Consider the following 14,903-nt stretch of genomic DNA (forward strand, 5'->3'; position numbering starts at 1 on the left):
ATGTTTGTTTCTTAAAGCTTTTAAATATTCTAAAAGATTAAAAAGGAAAGTGGGTTTTTCTCTTAGTTACAGAGGTCCATTTGGAGTAGGATACTCTAAGGTTTGTTCATGCATAAAAAATAAGGAGAATCTATAGGATGGAGAGAGGAGGGGGTGTCTGTGAATACCTGCATTCAATAAATAAAATGCATTCAATAAGGTAATTAAAAGGGAACAGATGGAAGGATCTCAGCTTTAAAGATTAACACAGGACTTCCTGTAAGTTGTGTCAGTAGAAGTTAGGCATTTTCAAAACCAACTTGGCAATAGTGTGCTTATTTGGTGAAATTTATGGTCAGAAAACAGCACTGTTTAGGAAGGAAATAGGCCATTCTTCTTTCCATGAAATACAGAAAAATCCCACAAGTCATCAGTGGCATAGGTCCTTTTGATGTATGTTTAGGTAAAAACAGATGCAATTGGATATTCAAGTAGCATATAAAACATACTTCTAGAAGCAGAAAACACATGTCTTACAGAAATTGCATATACTTCAAAGAGTTTGAGAAAGAGACCTTCGTGATGATGAGCACGGAGCCCATACGATAAGCAGTAACAATTACTTCATGTTGCACACAGTGAAGCTAAAGCAAACAAGTGTACCACACACAGTGAAACTGGATATTAAACAAAAAAGCCACTGAAAATAGGAGCTTCATTTTACTATGAATACTGACTATATTATACTGTAAGACTCTATAGTGATTTCTCCACTATGTGGTAATGTAGAATACCTAATTACAAATGGTAAAGCAACTGCAGAAAATGCAGTTCAGTGGGTTCAATATTTGGCTTTCGGAAACAGTATTCAGGAATTCTCTGAATTCAGGCTCTACCCAAGCACAGATAAACATTTATCAATCTATCTGATAGACAATTGAGACACTATATGCAATAACATATACTGATCACAACAACAGATTATCTAAGCAACCCTTATTTCCACTCCCCTACGAAATTCATAGTTTCTGTATATTGTCAATGGGTATGTAGTTCTCAGTTCATAAAATGTATTATCTTTTATTTTTTCCTTCTTCTCAGCACACAGAGTTACCTTGCCACTCGTTCTATGCTTTCAGAGATGTCTGCTCAAACTCAGGATGCATCATGATTCCTTTTATAATACCAAATTATTCCTCCCTTCACCAACAGAAAATTAACACCTCCATTTAGTCCATTTTCTGAGATAATACAGATACCCTGGAGGAGCTGCAAATAGGATCTATGTGGAACACAACTACAGGAAACAGTAAAGAGTAAACAAAGATACGTAAATAATCCAACAAGACCTGGCTAATTTGAAATATTAGGGAGAGAAGATTTTCTGTTTTTCTCCTCCAGAAATTCTCTGTTTTAGTCAAATCTTGAACCATTTATATTCTTTCAAAATTCATCCTCTGATGTCATTGCTGCAGAACCACAAAATTTGTTCAGATATATTAGTGACCTTGTGAGCATAAATATGAAAAAAACTATCCTGCAATCAACCATTAATTTGATAGTGATCGACCAGCAATATTACCTATAACTACTTTTTAACATAAGATCAAGGGTCTGCAATAGAACCTGGGAAATTAGTGTCCTAATATCTTGTGCATAAGCATTTGGTATTTTTTAGCTGGATATGGTGTACAAATTGTCCTAAGACATACTCCACTTTTGTTATTATTGTATTCATATTTCTTTCTCTTAGCATGTTGCTAACAAATTATCCTCTGCTCTCTACTTTTTCTTGAATAAACTCAAGATAATGCTTAAATCACACAAACACACATTCCAAGAGGAATGTAATCCATTACTTATCTGTAAGTGCATCTAAATATTCTCAGTAAAAATAAATTTGTTATGGAGTAAAAATGTCATAACACATGAAAAAGCCTATAAACATCTTTATCCTATTCCTGTGAGAAAACTGTTCTCATAGTCATTTCAGTTTCCTGTAGACTCAAAGTTCTGTCTAGAGGGTTTTCCATTTATGTAAAATCATAACTATTTCAGTACGGATTCCCACTCAGCTCCAATAATACCTCCATTTCAACTTATGGTGATGTAACATTTTTAAAGGCTAAAGTAGGTAATGCTGGTTCACAGAGTGGATGCGAACTCCAATGTGACTGGCTGTTCCTGTGTCCCGTGTTGAGAACAGCAGCCTCCAACTAGAGTTTTTTCAGAAAAACTCAAAAATTCTCACTGGAAGATGAAATTGAAGCCTTTTGAGCCAAAGATCTATATCTGCTGGCTCCACAATACAAGAAATTTTAATTATTTTTTTACCACTTCTTTTAAATTTTGTATACATATGTACCCACAGAGAAGTAAGCAATACTTAGTCCCTAGGCACTCCTGATAAAAAAACCTCTAAAAATAATAACCACATGGACTACAAAACCCCTTTTAATCTAGTACTCTGACAAATCTTAAATACTGTGCAAGTTTTTAGAAATACTTATTTAAGGAACCTGAAACACATCTGTGTCTGCAGGGATGTATTTTGTTTTCATAGTAACATTCAAGCTTTCAACATTTTTTTGTTGGAAACATTGACAGAAAGGAATTTAGTGTCAAGGTCCAAACTTTCCCATCCAAAAGGCATCTAGTGGCTGGGGGATGAAACTAGAGGCCTGGGAGTCAGAATGCAATTTGTCATCCCAGAATATTCTGAAACAGGTAGAAGACAACCTGAATAGCATCTGTCATCATTCCAGTCCAAGTCCTTAAGTAGCACTCACAAAAGGAAACACTTAGGAAGATAAAGGCATTAACTAGCCATTTTGAGTAAGATCAAAAGTCTGTCTAGCTCTGTCTCTTTTAAGGTTCTGTAGCAGAAAAAAGGAAGTGATTAAGAAAACCAAAGAATGTATAGAACCATATACTTATACATTTACATTACTCTCACCTTTCAGTTAAAAAAAATGCAAAAAACCTTGAACATTTTTAAGTTATTTTTGCAGAAAGGTCTATTGATACATCTTTTGGTCTGCAACAGCTCCAAGGATTAAATTTATTGCTGCTTTCAGGAAAAATATCAAGTTTCAAAGAAAGGGACAACAGCATGGTTCAGACACCCTTAATTAGTATCCAAGCATGAATACTTGGTGAATGCATGAACACGTGAGTTCTTTTCAGCAGAACATGGTACAGATTTTCCAAAGTCTGGATCAGAATTACCACCTAAAAATTTACAAGACTAATTTTTTGTCACAATTACATCAGTGCAACTCTGCTGTAACTACAGTGCAAGCACAGCAAGATGTTATCATTACTGTTTATCCCTAGCTGGTCTCATTTATGCAAAAGAGTGACTATAGCTAATTTTTAAATCCTGTGCTCTTCAGCTCTGCTGTGAACTGCTCAGCTACAGCCAGTATCTGGCTTCATTACTAGTGAATTTCCTGGCTTTGGCTTCCCACAGCTCCAACTCTGCAGATCAGTGTGTGTAATGTTGCTATTTGATCATAATTTCAAAGTAGTGTTTTCACAGCTCAGCCACTCTTAGTTCTTAGTCAAGACCCTCATTAGATCTCCTTTAGCCATATGAAAATGCCAGGGGGAAAAAAAAGCTCTTCTACATTACTCTGTTTTTCTCTAACTATTGTGAGATTTGAGAGATTGAGTAATCTCTCTGTTTGAGACTACTATCATTTTAACTGATTTCATTGTCTTACTTCTGTCTGTAGTTAAATTTGGCCCTTGACCTGAAAAGACCACAAGAAGAATTAAACTTCAAGGCTCCTAGTTTTCATCAGCTCCTTTTTCTTGACAAGCTAAACCTTCAGAGAATCTGAGCTATAATCACATTTTTCAAAGACAGCTCCCTGTTACTAGTCTCTCTGAGGTTCATTGTGCAGCCGTCAACGTCTTCCAACTGCAGTATTCCTCACTTAAATTTCACCTGTGATAATATGCAGCTACTGGAGAAAACTCCACTAATTTCTTAAGGCATGTTAAATATCAGGAAGTTAGCCACCAGCTAAAAAAATTAGAAACTAACTTCAAAGACAGTAAAATAATTATTACCAGATTTCTCTGAATGAGCACAAAAATAGTGTGATTCTTGCAGAGAGCTGATCTTAAGTACCTTCAATCAGCAGAGTGAATACCACAGGCTGGAGACCAGCTGCTTACAGTGAAGACAAAATTACTGGAATTGTGCACCAAAACCAATCTCATTCATGTGTAACATAAATTATTTGATAAGCAGGTGAAGTATAATGGCATCTGTTATGCAGGAGGCTGTAAAGCTTATCTCATTGCAGATATACTTATTTGCAAACATATTTAACTCTGAGAAATGAATATGCAGATGAAGTATATAAAGCCTGCAATTAACATTTGCATTTACAAGCTTTGTTGATTTGTGCTGTTGATTCTTTTATTAATTTAGTTTAATTGCTTGCTGGCAAAGATTTTAGAGGGCCAATTTTGTAGGATCCAGAGGTTGTATGTGCCCTAAAGTCCATTAATATCCAACTACAGACGTTACAAAAATAATCCACTAGACCAGCAGCACTAGTCACTTATGAAGGAGTCTATCAAAGTCAAACCAATAAGATTTCTGTCATGTTTGGTTCCATGACCTCAAAAGACAGGAGAATCCTTGACTTGGGATTCTATTGGATTCTATCAGATGGATGATAAAACCAATAAGATTAAAATCTAAACTTCTCCATAGCTTGTGGAGTATCTTCTCAGAACCCCATCACTTCCATTAGACCTTTATCAGCTGTGAGAGTAACAAGGTCTGAGAGACTCCTCCATGATGGTTCTGCAAAATCTCAGCAGCTTTATATGTTTCCATTCACTAAGGAACAATAAGTGCTGGTTCCACCCTTCCAAATAAAAGCTTCATTGTTTGACTTATTATTGTGTTTTCTTTCCTAGTGTACAAAAACCTGTCATTCTTTGTCTGCCATTCCCAGCCAGCTTCAGTTTGTACATTTTAAAAGATAATGAGTTAATGGAATTTACTGGCCAAAACCCAGTAAATCTTAGTAAAATACAATTGCCCAGTTTTCACAAATATGTTCCAAGGAAATGAGTGATAAACAGAGTGGTAAACATAGCTGAGTCAGTGATCTTTATCTTCAGTGATCTGCCTGAAGAATGCTTATCCTTGCAGCAAAGACAGAATGGTTACTAGTGATGAGAAACATTACTGGAGAAAATTATGAATACAGTTTTTATCAGTTATTCTATAATAGAAATAACTTTCCAGTATTTTTTCTCTCCTTATTTTACTCTTCAATTATCCTTGTGTCTCCAGGTACCCTTTAAATAATACTGCTTGCAAAGCCAGCTGAAATATGGCTCTTGGCTCCAAAGAACTCTGAAGAATTTATAAGCTGTTTTTCTTCCTATCCTTGGAGCTACTCCCAGTAGAAGCCAAATCCAGACATTTGCAACTCAACACCAGGAATGACAAGTTAATCTTATCAATGTTGTCAATGTCTAAGCCAATGACCTCAGGCATAGGACATCTGACAGATGCTGAGCCACAATAGTTAATTCTATTTCAATTTATATGAAAGTCCTTTTAGATTATTATTTTCTTATGTGTTGCTACACTGAGATACAGCTCCAAAGACACAGTGAGTATTTTCAGTCCAGATTAAAATTCCAGTCCCTTCAAAGCCCCTGGTAAGCATCGTAGTTCATACAAAAAGGTGGTAGACAAGTCTTCAGAGATGCAGAGATTTGCTTGAGATAATCAGTATCCAAAAGTTGAGATGCTGATGTAATCTGCTAATGCGATCTCTAAATCTCTCAGTTCTAGACATGTTTTTGGAAGTTTGTTCTATTGAGGCTAAGGGCTACACAGGAGCCATGTTTCATGTAATATATCAGTCCCTTGGTTCTGGGCAGAAACAGGAGATAGCACAGCAAAATTAAATATGAAAGTTAAAGAAAGAACTTCCAAATACTTGCAAACCTTGGTGAACATTCAAGACATTCAATCCAATTGGTCAATTGATTAAAATGTTTCAGATATTTCTACTTAAAACACAGAAGGCAAATAGGTTCTCAGTAGCATTATGAAGATGAATGTTTGGTGTCTGGCACATACGCTCTCAGACATACTGCTTCACATTTCATATCAAGTACAAGGAAAAATTCAGATTAATCCCCGTGGAAGCAAAACAATACTTCCTTCTTGCCATGGTGCTGCCTGGAAGAGACTATAAAATGAGTTTCAGGTTTATGATGTGAAATCCCGGACCTGCTCAGATTAAAGGTCAATCTCCTCCTGACTTTAACAGAGCCAACATTTTATCTATTGTGAGCTGAGAAAGGGCTGGAGAACCTGCCTGATAGAAGGAACCGGCCAGGCTCTCAGCCTACCTAGTAGGTGTCTATCCCATGTCCTAAATGTGTCTGTGGGTCCTTGCTGCTGTAGTGGGTTAACCCACGGGCTGCAGGTCCCCAGCAGGACCCTGCTCCATGTTGGGCCTCCCACGGGGTCACAGCCTCCTTCATGCATCCACCTGCTCCAGCAGCTTCTAACAGAAGCCACCCCTGTAGCCCTCCCCTGCTACCAAAACCCAGACACAGAAACCCACTACAGCTGTTTATTGAAAGAAATATTGCAGTGGCCATCTTACTTCCCGAGTTAATTAATAGTTTGTTTGGAAAACAGTAGCTCTATCAAGAATCATGGTCCTGATCATAATGAAAAAACATGGCTTGCTTTATCATATAGCAGAGAAGAATACTTCCATAGTAGCTGCAGTACACGAAAGAAAAAATGCATTGTCACGAACAAGTCAACAGTGCCAGTTTCAATGAAAAATATTTGGTGTTGGGTGAGAAGAGATTCTTGCTATGGGACCTCCAAAGGAATTGTGCTAGATGGGCTGGTGTAAGGTGATATAATTTACCAGTGCTACAGCTACTTACAATAGCTGGCTTTCTGTTAAAGATGCTGTTCAATATAACAGTTTCTAAACCAACATGATTAATTGAGTGTCTACTTTATGTAATCCATCCAGCCAAGTCACAAAAACTAATGGAAGTTTTCTTTAGTTTGGATTTTCTTAACCAAAGTGAAACTCACCCACTACTATCTCTTCAGCACAAAATATCAACACCACTCCCCACCCGAAGATACAATAGCAATGTAAGGCAAGGATGCATGCCAGTAAGATCCAAATCAGAGTCCTGAGGGGCTGGAATTCCATCTGTAATCAAAGCATGAGTTGGGATGGTAAAGCAACTGCCAGATGCAGAAATTACCTACATATTCATAGATCACATTTTGCGCAAAGACCTGCCTAGTAAATTCTCTCCCACTAGTCTGGCAATCCCTGCTGTCATTTTCAATAAACCCACTATTTCTCTTAATAAAAACATCAAGTGCAGAACAAAATTCAGGGATAGTCTTGCAAGAAAACCCCTGAAACAATGTTAAGGCACTGTGGAAATTGAATTTGTTAGCAGGTCTCTGAATCAGAGATTAGTACAATTGGCTTCAGAATTTCTAATGCAGATAAATATGTTGCGCATTATACAGGTTTACAGCACATAGATTAGATATATATTTTCTTCATGTGTTTTCCAAAAGCTGCTTTGTTTATTAGAAAAAAAATAAATAAAGTGATTAACAACATCTCAACAGGTAGCTCAGTGATTTGGATTTCTAGAATAATAACTGCATTGCACATAGCCCCAAAAGCATCCTTGCAATCCTGATATTGCTGGAGTAGGATGAGGCAGTAAAAATCAACCTCTTCACAAACTTTTCAAATCACAATTAGTTTGATTCAAAAAGAATACATATGCACATCCACTATTTGGATACTAGTAGAATACCATTCAAATGTACTAAAATGCCATTGATGTTGGTTCCCAATGCAGGCTTTCAGCATACAGTTTGAGGGCCACATATTGATCTAAAGAATTAAAACATATTCAAACGCGTCTGATATTGAAAACTCAGTGTAACTAAGTATTCAGAATGGAGAACAAATTCAGCCCTCTAAGACAGGTGTTGCTTACACTGTGTCCTCAAAGTATGTATCAAATGGAAAAACTGAACCCAACACTTTTCCTAAGAGAGACTTAGAACAAAGTAATTGAAAAACTACTTCTTGCCCAATATATAGCAATGCATTTCATGATCATTTCATGATACCACTAGTCAATTTTATCAAACATAATTTCCTCAGGATGCTTTAAAAGCACCTACAGTGTTTAAAATATGCATTTTATACATGCACATTTGGAGGCCTGTAGTCAGTGGCCTTCTGCAGGGATCAATATTGTCTTATTCAACTTGTTTATCAATGACCTGGACAAAGGGATAGAATATACCCTCAGCAAGTTTGCTGATGATGTGAAACTGGGGGGAGTGGCTGATTCACTTGGAGGCTATGCTGCCACAGGCTGGAAATTTGGGTGGAGAGAAACCTAATGAAGTTTAACAAGGGCAAGTGTAGGGTCCTGCACCTGGGGAGGAATAACCACAAGTACCAGTTGGGGGCTGACCTACTAGAGAGCAGGTCTGCTGAGAAGAAGCTGGCAGTCTTGGTGTATGACAGGTTGACTATGAGCTGGCAGTGTGTGCTTGCAGCCAGGAGGGCCAATGGTATCTTGGTATGCATCGGGAAGAGTGTGACCAACAGGTTGAGGGAGATGATCTTGCCCCTCTACTCAGCCCTGCTGAGGCCACAGCTGGAATACTGTGTCCAATTCTGGGCTCCTCAGTACAAGAAAGACAAAACGCTACTGGAGGGTGTTCAGTGGAGGACCACAAAGATGATTAAGGGTCTGGGGCATCTCTTATGCAGAAGAGACTGCGGGAGCTGGGCCTTTTTAGTCCAGAGAACAGAAGACTGAGGGGATCTCATTAATGCACATAAATATCTTGAAGGCAGGTCCCAGGAGGATGGTGCCAGACTCACCTCAACACGAGGAAGAACTTCTTTACTCTGAGGGTGGCAGAGCACTGGAGCAGGCTACCTAGGAAGGTCATGGAGTCTCCCTGTCTGGAGACATTCAAAACCCACCTGAACGCATTTCTGTGTAACCTGCTCTAGGTGACCCTGCCTTGGCAGCAGTGGTCGGACTAGTTGATGTCCAGAGGTACCTTCCAAACCTTACACTTTTGTGATTCTGTGATACAAAATATAAAAAAGGACTAATCTTTCATTTATATTTAGTTGAAATTTGCTAAATTTTCACACTGTATTTATTTATAAAAGTTTGAATAGATATAAGTAACTTAGATGTATTACAGAAGTTTGATTGACTTGACAGTTAAATTGACTTGATTAGAAAGTTTTGAAGTACCTTTAAATGCCCTGGGGTTCTCAATTCATTGACCTTAACATCGGAACTTGACTATACAGTGGAAAAATCACTGAGGATTGAAGACTATTTCTTCCCACCGGAGAACATTACTGCCTGCGCTAACTTTAAAGTGAAGGAATTTACCTTGGGATTTCCAGCATCATCAAGCAATTGTCATCTAAATAATTGTTTCCTCTCACCACAGCTCCTCATTCCTAACTATATGAGAAATACCCTGGAGTAAAAAACTTAAAGGTAGCATTCGCATTTGTCTTTCCTTTATGGCCATTTCAGTGCAAAATTTTACCTCAGTCACAAGAAAAAAGTCAGGAAAAGAGCAATGATTTATAAAAGCAGGAGGGGAAGAGAAAAGTTGAATAGTGATGGATTAACTTTCTCTGAATTGAGGGATAGGCTACATGTTCAGGAAAATAAGAGCAGTAAATTTAGCAGAAGCAGTGGTATGTAGAGCAGAACTGAAAAAAAAGTGTTTTTAAAAAAGTCTTGCTGCATTCATCACAGTCTTTCCTTCCAGAGAGTTCTTGTGTGATCCAGTGACCAGTGTGTGTTAAAAGTCCCTTTCTGGGCTAGGTTGCTGAGATGTTATGTTTAGCCAGCTTCTGAAGTTATTCTGCAAGCTAGACAAAAAAGCTATCATTGCACTCTATTTTTAGCATATTTTGTTTTCCATACAACGGGGATAAAAATGTCAGTTTTGAATAAACAACTCTTTATTAGGCATCTATATTGGTGAAAAAGCCATGATCTAGGAAGCCAAGATCTTTCAACTTCAAGTTCATGTGCTGCTCTACCTACGTCTTATTCCTTCACACTATCATACTATATGGGGTATGACAGATAGTGCATATCTGTGTCCTGTTTCAATGCTAAGGAATCACCAAAAAATCACTTTTGTTTAATACTAGGCAATAACTTCAGTATCAGACTAAGAAAAATATTCTCATCCCTTAATTTAGCCCACCTCTTTCTCTGCTTCTCTGTAGCACTACAGTTTCTCCAGATGTAGCCCAAAGCTATCTCCAGTTCTGAATGAGCAGATAAGCAGCTGTCACATATCCTTCTGCCATTCATAAGGAACAGGTGCATGCAGAACTGAAGCAGAATACAAGTGTCAAATTTTATCTTCCCTTTGGGTACATATTCATTGTAGTAAAAATGCCACACACCACTACTGACTGAGTTTATTACAGTAACACGTCTTTGCCCATCAAGAGGAGCCCTTCATTGTGCTAAGCCCATCCAACTTTCCATTTGCTACATGTGAGACAGAATTTTATCAACTTTTCTTTTACTGTGATCCCTTGATGCTGTACTATTAACAGGAGTGAACAAGTAATGGAAAACTATTATGACCATTAAAGTATGCAGAGGAATAATAGCCAACTTATGCATGTGCCAGAAACCAGAATACACATTTTTTCCAGTTCACAAACACTGGAGAAAGGAATTTTGGCCCTGGCATTCTTGGGAAAAATCAAATGCCTGAAGGACATTTAGTTCCAGCAGTGGTGAAGTTTTTTCTTGGTTTGGGAAGGTTTGGCAAAGATATTGAAAGATATTATTTAAAAAATAAATAAAATCAACACATTTTATTAATGTTTTGAAAAAGACATATGTTTCAGGTAACTTATTTTCAGCCAAATACTGAAGCCATTTTTCTAAACTTGCTCAGGAAAGCTTATTGAAGTCAACAGGAGTTTTGTTGAGTGAGGACTGCAGGATTTGTTTCTAAGAGTCATTGAAATAGTGTGTTTATTACTGAAGCAGTAGCTAAAAAGGCAGTCACTGTGAATCATCCAAAATAACTATTTCCTTTAAAGACTAGACATTCATCCAGATAATTCTATCAGATCTTTGTGGACTTGGATATAGTGGTCTTCAGTAGACATCTGGATAACCTACAAGAAGCGTATGGGCATCCTAGAGTTAGAGCACAGGTCTTTCCTCAAACTAGAAAAATCATTCTTTTAGTCTTCTTTTTCTAAGTGTAAGAGGATATTAAGGACAGTGGGAAGCTTCTGCCAGGATGAAGGCAGAGTGGATTTCTGGAAGGAAACATGTTTTCACCAAAAGAAAAGGGGAAAATAAACAAGGTGGAAAAAAGAAGTCAACACTTTCCACTGAAAGAAATAAAAACTATTAAAGGGAAAGAAGAGGTAAAAGTAAGAAGAGTTGCTTTGCAGGCTGGTCACTTCCTACTGCTCTTTTTGTTTGATGAAGTTGAAATAATGAACCTACTTTTTACTTCTGTATTTAAAGGTTATTTAATTTGCTCTTCCTTTGTTCATGTGTTTGCTCTTAAATTTTGCTTGCTTTCATGTTTCCATGGCTTTTCCTCCTATGAAAAGAGAATGTATGGATATGGATTTCATACAGAAGAGATTTTAACACTCTTCTTTTACTTTAGCCTTCTCAAGAGACTGGAGATAAGGGGGAGTTTTAGAAGAAAACCATATTCCAGCAAACATTCTACTTTGTCTGATGTTTGGCGTCTGACATCTGGCAGTTTAAAGATGCATTTGAGGAAAGCACTGAATCTCCCATTCCTTGACAACATGCTCAGAGGAAAATAGATTTTCTAATATTTGTTTATTTACCAAAGTTGTTCGTTCCTCTGACTTACTCCTTACACTGGCATGTGTTAACTTTCCCTCTTTATTTGCTGAGTACCCGATTTATGATTGGGGCTGCTAGGTTTCATCACAATACAGTACAGTAGTCTGATAATTATTTGCTGTTTCTTGTGTCTCCTGCATCCCTTGTTTAGAAAAGCACCAAAACTCCAGCTCACATGTGTTCCACTGTAAATGGGCAAAATTAAAAACCATTCCTTTGCAAATGCCATTTAAAAAAATATTTACTTATAAAGATTGTAAAAAAAAACCCAAAAACTTAGAGAAGTCAAAACAGCTACCAAAATTTAAAAAGAAAATAAACAAAGTATGTCTGTTTTCATACACTCACCACTTTACAATCACAGAATCATAGAATGTTCTGAGTTGGAAGGGACTCACAAAGATTATCCAGTCCAACTCTTGAACTTTCAGATTAGTTTTTGAATATTATTAAGAGCACCACATATGTTTCTATATGTTTCTTCCAGAACCTGGCATGTGATCTCTAAGAGCATTCACATTTTGAATTGTAAATTGAGCAAATGAATCTGTTTTCTTATGAAGAAAGATTCATCCAGTTTCATATGCAAAGTCTATCAACCTGTTTTCATCACCAAATAACAGATCTGGCACATTTCCAGGAGATTTAGTTTGGGGAAGTATTTCTAGAGATGAGACAAGCGCACAAGCAAGAACACTGAAGTCAAAGCCCCTCTGCTTGAGAACCCATCTGTTCTTTAAGTAACATATTAAGGTGCATGTTCATTGAAGCAACTCTGAGATAGATGATGTCTCAAAATATGGAACATTAGGCTTAAGACACTCTTGGCACCGTTAAAGTAGTCATCTTAGGTTACAGTCCCTCACTGGCAAATTAGTGTCATTAATTCAGTGTGTTGTTAAGAGGCGCACAGTGCATTTCTTTGGAGTCCGACTCTCAGTAATACATTGTTTTTGAAATTTTTCCTATCTGAACTGCAACATCAGTCAGAGGGAAACACAGAACAAAGTTCTTGTATTTAGACAATGACCAGGCATTTGGCTAAACCCAAAGTATCAATGTAGCTTCTCAAAATTTGTGGCAACTGTGCTTATGACGTGGATTTGGCCTTATTGCACCAGTCTGTGTGCATGTATCAAAATACTACCAAACTATCCTTGTGCATTATCTCATGGACTCTTACAAATCTCAGCTTGATGATCTTGAAACAAAAACGCATGTCCCAGAAAGAATTACTATTACTATTTTCCAGTAGAGTTGAATTTCAGTGATGAATACTGTAGCTGGTTCAGAAAAGGGATATAGGTCATGGAACAGATCCTGACTGTGGTAGCTTTCTAAGAAGAAAGTCTCAGAGCAGTTATATCTCGTCTAGAATTCACTACAGCTCTTTACCCACATTAAGAAAAACAGCATAGTTTCAAGGTGGTGAATGTGATTTGTGTCCATACAACAACTTTCTTTTTAATAACTCTTTTATCATGACCACTGAGAAGCATTTGCAAGCCACATGTGTGCCTATTCCTCAACAAATGGAAATTTTCTGTGGAAATTCAACCTTGCCAGGAAATGTTTCTAAGAGATGTAGGATGTAAATCAGACAGAGTCCTCACACTAGAAACTCCAGTTATTCTGTGGCTGAAACATTCATCAGACACTAAAGTGTTCTGTCCTTGCATCCACTCAGGCAAACAAGGACTCCACTTGTACTTCCCACTTCCTAGTATTGTCTGTTGAGTTACTAACTACTGCAAGTAAGATATGTCACTCCTTGGAGCACTTACTCTCCTTTACTGAATTTCCTTCTCTCAAAATACATAAAAGTCCAAATAAAAGGAAAACTGGAAATACTTGCCCCATAAAGAGTAGAAAAATGCAGAAAAACTCAGTAGTTTCCATTACACAGAACATTTCCCAGGCAACTCTTTTCAGAGGACAATACTAGCCTTCAAAAAGACTTAGTTTAAGGCAGAGTAAGTAAATATTATTGGTCAGTTCAATCAGTTTCTCCACAGTGCCACTATCAGTTCTTCAATATAAAATGAATACAAGTGGATCTTGGATCCAGAAGGAAAGTCAGACCTGCCATAAAACAGAGGATGATGAGTCAAGTAGCATCAATCCCACAACTATACCTTGTGTTTACTGGGAGAGCATGGCAACTGAGGACAAATACACATTTCTTGCCAAAAGTGCCACACCCAAAGAAATGAAACAAAAGAAGTCTCTTTCTGGCCTTCAGTCTCCAGACTCGCTCTGAAGAGCTGAGAAGAGAAAGAGCATTCTCTCCTGATCCTTCTCTGATGGCAGCTTTCTAACATCTTTACTGTAGGCCTAAATTTTGTCATCTGGAAAAATCAGCACTGCACAAATGCTACTGGGCAGAAAAATTTGGGGCGAATGTTTGACAGCTTTATTCCTGCTGTGAATTGTCATAATTACAATTTTAAATTAATCACAAAATTATTTCTTGTATAATACTTATGAAATTGTGGATTGATTTTGAGCCAATTCTGGAGAATCATAACCAATCATTATTAAGTGCAATCTATGTTCCTTGAACACCACTGGATATGTAGATCACAAGATTCTTTGACTGAATGAATGTAAGATTGATATTAAATGTATTAAATATTCATAATTTCAAATTAGTGAAGATTTGCTTTAAATTTACTTTACTTGCAAAATAACTGATGATATTGCAAGTAGCAGAAATTTCAATGCAAAGGGAACACGAAACTTTAATTTGAAATGTAAGTTAGAGAGCTATGATAGCACTCAGTTACCTCTAGATCTAGAGCTGAGCTACCATGTCCAAATTTAGATGAGGATTCATAAGTCCAGCATCTGAGAATTTTGAATTAAGCATTTTGGGAATGGTATGTTTCAAAGATTTGACTCAGTCATTACACGATGATCTGAAAGACGGTTTTTAAACACTT

Source organism: Manacus vitellinus, unplaced genomic scaffold, assembly GCF_001715985.3.
Source record: "Manacus vitellinus isolate BGI_N305 unplaced genomic scaffold, ASM171598v3 scaffold_6_pilon, whole genome shotgun sequence".
Taxonomy (NCBI): Eukaryota; Metazoa; Chordata; class Aves; order Passeriformes; family Pipridae; genus Manacus; species Manacus vitellinus.